Here is a 10,520-nt window from a genome sequence, read left to right as displayed (position 1 = left end):
GTATTAGAATTTTGTTTTATGCGGTCAGATCTTAATTGAAATCTTTAAAGAAAGGTATAATGAAATTTAAATGAAATTCATAAAAGAGGTAAATACTTTCTCACGACGTCACATTTTTGTTCTTTTGTTATAACTGACAATCTCTCGGTGAGAAATTAATCGTAATTTAAGATCAAGCTTAAAATCACTATGGAAAGTCGACCACCACTACCACCACGTTTACGATTACCGTGTCTACTCAAGAATCATAGAGAGAACCCACCACCATGATCGTCGTTACTCTCTTCTTACGGCATCTTCTTCTTTCCTTCCTTTTTACCTTTCTTTCTCTCTTCTTCATTCGTGTTATTGTTTGACCGTGTTGCGCGTTTTGCGCACCGTCGTGTGATTTACGCGGTCATTTGTCATCATTACGGCAAGAGAAGTCCGGTCCGGTACACGCGGTTGCCGCTTTGCGATTTTTTTTCTTCTTTTTTATTTTTTTATTTTTATTTTGTTTTTTTGTATACCTTTTTTTTTCTCAACGCCCACGCTCGCGTATTACTTCTTCTCCGACTTTCAAATAGTCCATTGTTGTTTCTCACGATCCCCCAAGATATGCGACATACTCTTGAATAACATATTATTTTCAAAATATTCTTTCTAATCGAATTATTATTTACATATTTTTCTCGTTTAACAATAAAGTTAGATATTTATTTCAAATGTGTTTGAAATATTATAGCATATTTATTAACTGGATAATTTTCAACATTGTTCGATAAAAGATAAGCTATATATATATAGTATATAGTTGGTATTTAAAATTTAATATTTTACTAAACTATTTTATATTTTATAAGATTGTATATCTGATAGTGTATAATTTATATGTATGAAATTAATATTTTATTAATAACAAAGTAAAGAATATTAATTAATAAAAAATTAATACTATATACATATATATATAAATATAAAAATATATATAAAAATAAATAATATATATATTATATATAATATAATATAATATAATTTAATTTATATAGTATAATTAAATTAATTTAATTAATAATTTAATTTAATATTAATTATAATATAATTTGTATAATTCTACAATTAATTGAAAAGTATACAATTATATTATTATTATCTTACGAAATTTTCCTTAAAGATTATGCATTAAAGAGTGTTTATAATTAGATTAATTTCTTAAAACTTGTCTAATTAAAATAATGCACCAACTATTAACAGTTACTTGACAGTATGAGATTTGAAGTGAATGAGAATCGTAAATATAAAATACATTCTGTTCTTTCTTGTCCTGTGAACGTAAGTCGGTGTTCGTTGAGATCGCATAAGTAAAGCTGGGAGGTCCTGGGAGGTCCTGGGAGGTCGCAAAGTATACGTGTTCGTTCATTCGTTGGAGAAACAACGTTATTCTTGAGGACGGTTATAAGCATCTTGTTCGTGGCCTTTACCGAGATTATTTGCGGCAGTAAGATCATTAAATTCACCGACGTGTTCAAGTATCGCTTCTAAATTCAATTAAGTCCCTACGTGATCAAAGAAACAAATGAGGGAGATGGTTTTTTTTTTAGTCTTATGGCGAACACTATGGGGACGTTAATAGCAACGCGGCTTTCTTTTATCCCTCGACGCTTCATATTCCAAGAACACCATTTCGATGTGACGGACGTCCTGGTAAAAGTCAATGAAGTACCACAGGATATCCTCGTACTGACCCTTCCTGTGACAAAAATTTCTAACATCCGATCTGTCAGTCGGAATTGTTTTTTCAAAAAAATTCCATAAAATAATCTTTTATAATATTTTTTAAAAAATATTTATAAAATCATGTTATGTATTGTATAATACTAGGTCTTTTGATAAACTTATTAAATCAAAATTGGATGCAATATATTTAAATAAAATTATATATTGAATAAATAATATTAATATATTAAATAATTTAAATAAAATTATATATTAAATAATTTAATAATATTTTACATATTAAATAGTATATAAAATTATTAATATATTATTTAATAATATATTATTTTAACAATATAAAAATATTTTTTTTACAATAATATTAATATCAATTAAAAAGTTTAATAATTTTCAAATAGATTTTTCTATAAAATAATATTAAAGTTTTGCATTACAAGCAAATATAAATTATTTCGAACTTAACAGTGAAATCGGGTATACGATTACTCTCGTGACTCACTGTACATAAGATTAAAAAAAATAAAGTAATCTATTTAGCACATAATACTATACACGTATACTGCAACAAATAACTTTACTTTTCCTCCGTTAAGATATAATTTTTTTTATAGATAAATTCAGAAAAAAAAATCAAAGTGATTTAAAAAATCGTTGACCGTTCATCCTTTGAAAGGATAAAAACCGATCACGTTTTCTATCGGACTTCTCTCTATTTTCACCACGCCTCAATAGATATATCGCTAGGCTTACCAATAGCATAGAATTCCTGTTCAGACTCATTGTATTTCAGAACGTTCGATAGACTGACAATAGGAGAAAGAAAATGATACTCTTGTCAATACGAAGTCACGCGTTGGAATAAGTACCTACCTCTCTCTCTCTCAATTTGGAGACGATCGAGTCATATAACGGTGTGGTTAAAATACGTGATACATACATACATACATACATATATACACCATCTGGGTGTTTTTAATAGACTGTTATTTTTCTTGATATCACGATTTGTATTTTATTTTCTTTCAATTTTCTTATTGTCACCTTTGTACAATCAATTGTATCGTATAGTTTTGTTAGTATAATAGTTATCCTCTTAGATCATCGATCATTCTTTTCTTTAAATTCACTTACTATAGTGTATCTTAGCTTTCTTAAAAAGGTAATACCTTTGAGAAAGACTTAAAGAATAAAAAAAGAACTCCCATTTTTCTTTCTCGGACCCTACATCTCTTACCGATAAAATGCACGCTTAGGTCCACGTTGGCGTCGTGTATCACTGGCTAATCGTCTTACGTAGCGTGTAACTAATTAATCGGCGGTAATTCCAGACAGCAGCGACAGGAAAGGCTCTCTTGAGAGAGAGAAAGAAAAATAAAGAAAGAGAGAAGTTGTTCTCTTGGTGTGTGTCGACCTATAAGTACGACAACGTCACGCGATCGTGAATGTTCGTTACCTTCCGGCTAGCAGAAACTATCCCTCGAGTTTCATTCAGAGTAGATGAGAAAGCACGATAGAGTGAGTACGGATTTAAGAAAAAGGAAAAAGAAAAAAGAAAGAATAAAAAAAAAATAAAAGATCTTAGAAAAAAAGAAAAGCTTTAACGCTTTCCATCTCGTCTTTCTACTCTTCGATCGAAACGCTATCACTTTCTCTTCCTTACATTATTATTGTCCGTCAGTATGTAAACAAATATTTCCTCTATACATTTATATTGTTTTATAGTTTAATGTTAACCAATTAAAAATGAATTTTGCAAAGATCTAGGTGTCATATTTTTATTATATTATATTCTCGATAGATTATATGCAATATTATGATGACACAATTGATCAACGTTTAACATGTATTTATTAAATATGACATGATAATATTGATTAACATTTAATTAGGTTTAAAAATGTATTTCTATCCGTAGAATAGAAAAATGGGGAAGTTTTGGATAAACTAGGTACATAAATATCATTGATAATGATTTGTTGATAATCGACATCATCAAAGTAGAGTTTTAGAAGGAAAGAAAACGTCAGTGGCACCCTCGTCAAGGTATCGCGAATATAACGTGCGACAACGGTTTGGCCGTAGGGTTTTAATTACTTTAGACAAATTCGAAACCAGACTCTCGCGATGCTGGTGGCCCTCTCGTGTTACCTCAGGGCCCCGATGTCTTGTACTCGTTAGAAGCTGGCCAGCCGGTGGTATGCGCCGTTATGCTGCTGCCGAGTCGCTGACTGGTTTATTCGCTGGAATCACAACTTTTGCCTCGTAGATAGAAGTAGAAGTAGAAGTAGAAGAAGAAAATCGTGAGTAAAGCCTAAGCACGTTTTGGCGTTGTCTTACTATGTCGGATCGAATTGCTTACCTACGAGAGTTAGCCTAAATGGATCTTATTCGATGTTCTTACCTTTGATATCGTGTAATTCGTTACAATAAATTAACATTCGAAAGCGTCACGGTTTTGAATTCGTTCGCATTGCGATAAGGTATGTGTCGTGTACCGTATGATTTGTTGTGTTGCATCATATTGCTAAGGAAATATATACAATCGTATCTTAAAGAGAGATTGCAATAAGTAACCATAGATATTATATATGATGCAAGACAACAAGAACAACTTGTGTTTCTACGTATAAATAGGTTTATTAAGGGAATTTTACGGACATGTGATTTGCATTGGATTCAAAGGAAATTAGATTGAATTGTCATCTAATTTAGTGCATTTTTAACGTTAAATCTTTGCAATTACTTGAAAACTTTCATTTTAATTGATTAATTATAAGACTTACGGAGTTGTAGGACAACATTTTTTGTTTTGTAAAATTCAATAAATCTGATCGAAATCTTATCGAGCGAAAAATAAATACTATCTCTTTTCTAACGAACCTAATAGATTTCTCAGTACATACGTTATAAATCTATCTATAGATACTATTCTCGACTTATCACACACTTCTTCTAAAACTATCTTTGTTCGCATTGCCATTTTACCCCTAGGGGCAAAGTTACTCGTTCACTTTCAAATATGCAAATCTAGTTGAGCGCGTTATGCGTCACTGCACAAGTGGAATTTCGAGCGGAAGGTCTCAAGAATGAATGAAGTTGTAGATATATAAAGAGACCAAGCTATCCTATATCTATCCTATATACAAATATATATCAAGAAACATCGAAATTAAATTAGGAAAAAAAGAACAAAAAGAATATCCTTAATTTTTTTGTTTCAATTTCTCCATGAGTAACACTTTTCTACACTTAATATCATAAATATACTGTCACATATATTTTTCTTATTTTTCACAGGGATTATTTGTTCATCATTTTCATGGTAGTACAAATTATAGCTTAAACAATTAATTAGAGATCACCTTCCGCTCGTGTCGTCGCCGGAGTTCTTCGCGCTTTCAATTTTACGATCACGTTGATTTAGATTATTGGATTCCTTAGATTTCTATTTCTCTTATTTCTCTCTCTCTCTTTCTCCTGCAAGGTGGCTTTAGGCTTGAAACGGGAATCATGGGCGTAGGAAGGACACTATTCCAAAGCATGAAAGGGGGTGATGGGGGGGAGGAAGGTAATGCAATACGGCGTGCACGGCCTAATGGTTCGGAAGTAATGCCACGGCGTGAACTCGAAGCACTGCTGCTCGTAAAGTAACCGTCAAGCAACCACTCTCTCTCTCTCTCTGTTTCTCTCTCTTTTGATTTCTCTTTCTCTCTTTCCCTCTTGTTTATCTAAGGACTTCTATTTGTAAGCACATTGCACCGTACGTTGTATCGTGCAACTGTCCTTAACCCGGTGCAACGCCATCGTCGTCGTAGTCGTCGTCGTCGTTGAGTTTACTTGCCTCGTCGTTACTCTTAACCACCCTTTTCCCGTGCTCGCAATGTTGTTTTTACGTTTCTAGGCACATCGATCTTCACCCTCGCAACTCTTACATCGTCTTTTACACACTTTGAAAACAATGTTGAGAATGTGGTATGCGAACTAACTCGAAGGATATTCATCACAATTTTCTCTCACTCTTTCTTTTTCTTTCTTGAGTAAATATTTGAAATTATGTATTCTTTCGATAATTATGACAGTGACATAAATGAAGTAAAACAAAAGAAAAAGTAAATGATCTATGTCTTATGATTTATTTGATTATTCTTGTAATTTTTGTTTACTTTTTATTTCATTTAAACGAGTTCGCGAGTTACTTTCTCTATTACTACACGAAGTTCAATACTTTCTTTGAACGAGTTTTTGCTGTTTTTTAATTTTCTTTTCTAAATGGATCACCCATTCATTCCTTGACTTAAATTATTTTAAACGAAACTAGTAATATCTAATATTATAATGGCTAGGTTATTAACTGGTTTATATTATTATTACAATTATTTCTATTATATACCTATCAATTTTGTCCACTTATTATATCAGGCTTATTTATTCAAGGAAATAAAAATTAATAATAATAATTATAAAAAGAGAAAGAAAAAGAAAGAGAGAGGGAGAGAGAGAGAGAGAGAGAGATATAGAGAAAGTTGTAAAAGGCTTCGCCCAATTTTTGGAAACACGATTAAAAAAAATATGTTTTGCGAGAAAGGAAGCTTAAGCACACACACTTATAATCAGAATAATAAACGAATGATCGTGCGTGTATTTTATTCTATAACTTTTTCCTTTAAAAGTAAGAATCGTTCGAGCGGATCGATCTGAAAAGGAGAATAAAGAGAGAGAGAGAGAGAGAGAGAGAGAGAGAGAGAGAGAGAGAAAGAGAGAAAGAGAGTGTGTGTACAAATTATAGTAAAAGGTGAATTATTTTTCTTTTGGTTAAGAAACGGTTTTACCTTTACAGCGTGGAATTTCGCACGAACCGACGAAGAGGCAAACGTTCGGAAGGGGTTTTCATGTTCGTTCTTTCTTTAATAGTAGTAGTAGTAGTACTAGTAGTAGTAGTAGTAGATAGATAGGCGAGAAAAGGGACGAGCAATGCGTCTCTGCCAGATGCCACAGCTCGATCTGTCCTTAAGCCGTGTTATGTTGCCGATGTGCCGCCGCCAGTTAGTAAAGTCTTCCTTTTTTCTAGTTTTTTTTTTTCTATTTTTTTTTTCTAGTCAATCGTTTTCGCTCGTGCGAGAAGAAGCGGCAACTATCATAGACGAAGGAAACCAGGTGATAAGAGAAGAAGGACTCTCGCTCGAAAGGTTCGGTGTCCTTCGAGACCGTACCTTAGAGACGAGATTCACGATCGACGGCACTTAAACAAACACTTGAGGAAATCTTGAAAGGCGGATCAATGGATTCTCCCCTTCATTGATTTCCCGTCGTTCTCGTAGACTCGATAAATCGGTTGCTCGCTTTTAAATCGTACCTTACTATAGCACGTATTTTTTTCTTTATACATTTTCTTTTAGATTTTTGTTTTTAGATTTTTTCAGTGAACGTTGGAAAAATTGTTTGGTAAAGCATCCGAAACCTTTAGCAAATAATTTAATTATCAGGAAAGTTCTTACCGATTTTCTACGGAATATTGAAACAAAATGCATTTAAGTTTTTTGGCATATATTTATCAAATTAAAACATTTCTAGATCTTTCAGGTAATTTGAAAATTTCGTCCTTATAGAACTTGTTGATTCAAAGATCCAAAAGATTATTTGCTACTATTTTAATCTATTCGATACCACAGACAAACAAATCTTACAATTCTTACCTAAGAAATAAATATTATCGAATAGTATAAGAAATATAAGAGAGAGAGAGAGAGAGAGAGAGTAAAATGATCTTTAGAATCGATAAGGTCTATCAATGAGAACAAAATACGAGATGGTGTTGTAATGGGGTCGGCAGCATCGTCCTCGATCGATCCAACTTTTCCCACACTTACAAAACGAATCCTTTAATGATCGACGTTTAAAAGTATCAAAATAAAAGAAAGAAAAGAAAATAAAACGCGGTCAAGAAGAGGAGAGTATCGTTTTCCGTAGTACCAGTGGCAATCGTCCTAAATTGATCTCGACAGGTTTCTTCTAAGATATACCTTCGAGAAATCGTGTTATCCAAGGTTAGCCCTTAGTTCGCGAATGCCTTCTAACGGTATTGGATGCCTTTGTATTATATATCCTTCACTTCTATCGTTCCAACAGTATTTCTTCTTTAATTTAACACATCTCTACACGTATATTATCCACACACACACACACACTACTAACATACACACAGATGCATTAACTCCAAGTGCGACCGCATTTCTGAGCTAGATCCAATCTATCGTTGACCTTGCGGTACGTGCCCGATGTGTAACGCGAGATCCGTGTCCCATATGCGGGTGTAACATGCGTTTCCTTTTGCTACGAGCATCGAAAAATAAGGCGAGGACTTCGAAATTACCCGTCTATTGAGATTATTCCTGTATTATCTCACTCTCTCTCTCTCTCTCTCTCTCTCTCTTTCTCTCTCTCTCTTTTTCATTCTTTTGTTCATTGATGTGTCAAATACTTGCTTCGTTCGAGTTAACACTCTGCGGTTGTGCGTTTCGGGTTGACGAAGCAAGAAAACTTACATCCGTATGGTTGCCTGCTAACCCTGAAGACCTTGTAATATTGAAACGGATCGAGATAATCGATAATTTGGAATTAATAAATATTAGGATGAATCAAAAGGTTCGCGTGTTTTTTTAATTAATCCTTTCACTTGCATGTATTAAAATATAAAATAATTTTATTGAAAGTAAAAAGTTGCATTGTCTGAAATAACTCAATAAATGCTCGAACTTTTGGTTCATCCTAATAATAATTAACCCTTTGAGTGCTGAAAATTTTTAACTAAAATTTTTTGTAGGAACGGAATTATTTATTGTTAAGTAGATTCTAATAATAAATTATATTTAATAATTAAAGTTTTAAATTATTACTTAATTTATATATTTATTATATATTAATTAATTAATATAAATTATAATATATAAATATTATTAATATATTATATAATTATTAATTTATAATAATATATAATTGTTAAATTATTATAATTATATAAATACTATAAATTAATTAATTATTATTAATTAAATATAAATGAATTAATATAAATATAACATTATTTTTATTTTTTTATTTTTTTATTTTTAAATAAAAAAGAAAGTAACACACAATTTTTGCAAATTTTTTTCTGTGTCTGATTTTTAAGCAAAAACATTTCAGACGTTATTGTCTTGCTTGAGAAAAACACATGGAACAATACGTTTCTTTACGTTTTATTTTTTTACCGAACGAACTACATTTGGTACTCAAAATGTTAACGGTACAGGATTAGCACAATTAGCGTAGGTGTTGAAACTCGCTTATTATTTTTTTTACTTTAATTTCTTTTATTTCATTTGTACATTTTCTTTTATATTTATTACCTGTTACTTTTATAACCATTATCTGTTTTCTTCATGAGTGGAACGAAAGAACGATTCTGGTAGTTTGTTATATTATCTATTCAAGAGATTACGAATATTTTTACAATGAAGTGTTTAAGCGAAAAGCATTTAAGTAAGTCTTTGGATTCTAATTGGTGAAGTTCAACCCTCCCCCTGTACCCCGATGTTATTTTCAACGATTTACTAGAAAATCGTATACGATTATCGTAAGTATTCACGAAATAAGTACAACGTAATTTCATTTGTCTTAAACAATGTTTTTAATATAAAAAAAATAAAACAAAATGCGAATTGCTTTTTAGTAGTCGCAATTTTTTTCTTCTTCAAATTATTCTTAATAATAATTATTCAAGCTTTGTATCTAAACAAAAATCTAATCTAACGAGTCACGCTATTCTCGTATTTAATTTCGAACCTTTTTTTAAGTGTCGACGGTATAATATAAAATAAAAGACAGATAAGAAAATAAGAAGATTCATTTTTTTTGTTTTCAAAAGCCGTCCGACGAATTCGTTCCATCGTCGAAAAGAAAGAAACCTCTTGGAACATGGGTGGTCATCTCACGTGGTAAACGTAAACAGGATCGTCTGGACGAGGTCAATGTTCTTATTCTCGTTGGTCGTGTGCACAATTCCGTTCAACTGGTTCGGCAGCGAATCCACACGAGCAAAATTGATCCCACGATTTTCATTTTTAAATGCAACATTATTTAACTTCATATATGATATTTGTATATTTTACAAAATATTATAAAGTTCATTAAAAATAACAAATATTTATGTGATGAATTCATTATGAGAGGCCTTTCAAATGAAAAAAAAATAGAATGAAAGAAATTTCGTATGACCTGATCGACAAGTTCAGAGATGAAGAGAGTGGGTCGTATTCGAATTTATAAAACATGGAACGTGTTTCTCAATTGAACAGGAAAAGATAAGTCCTATAGAAATTTATTAATAATTTCAAAATTTATCTAAGAAAACAGGACGCGACACACTCGAAATCGTCAACATCGAAATTCGAGAAATGGGGTCGTGCCATTGACCTCGTTTTATTTCACACGCATACACTTGGTATTTGTTTTTTTTTTAAATAAACAACAAGTACAAAATTCAATTTTCGTTTACTCATTTAGCAAATATATCCAAGTTTGTAACTATACTCTCGTGTTTTATTTATTTATTGACTTTAATTTATTCTAAAAACAAGTGTACTTCGTTAGTGTTATTTTAGATTTGTATTTTTATAGTATACGTTAATTGTTTTCATAAGTGATACAAATATTAGGAGTAACCTAATAGTTGTATTACCATTAATTTGTTTTGAAAATTTTTGTGCATGCTATTTAAGTTAAATTTATGCAAAAAATTGATTAAAAATATTATCAAATATATATGT

This window comes from Polistes dominula, unplaced genomic scaffold (genome assembly GCF_049000335.1).
Source record: "Polistes dominula isolate Pdom_NZ unplaced genomic scaffold, Pdom_raw_medaka contig_77, whole genome shotgun sequence".
Lineage (NCBI taxonomy): Eukaryota > Metazoa > Arthropoda > Insecta > Hymenoptera > Vespidae > Polistes > Polistes dominula.
This window is presented reverse-complemented; position numbering follows the sequence as displayed.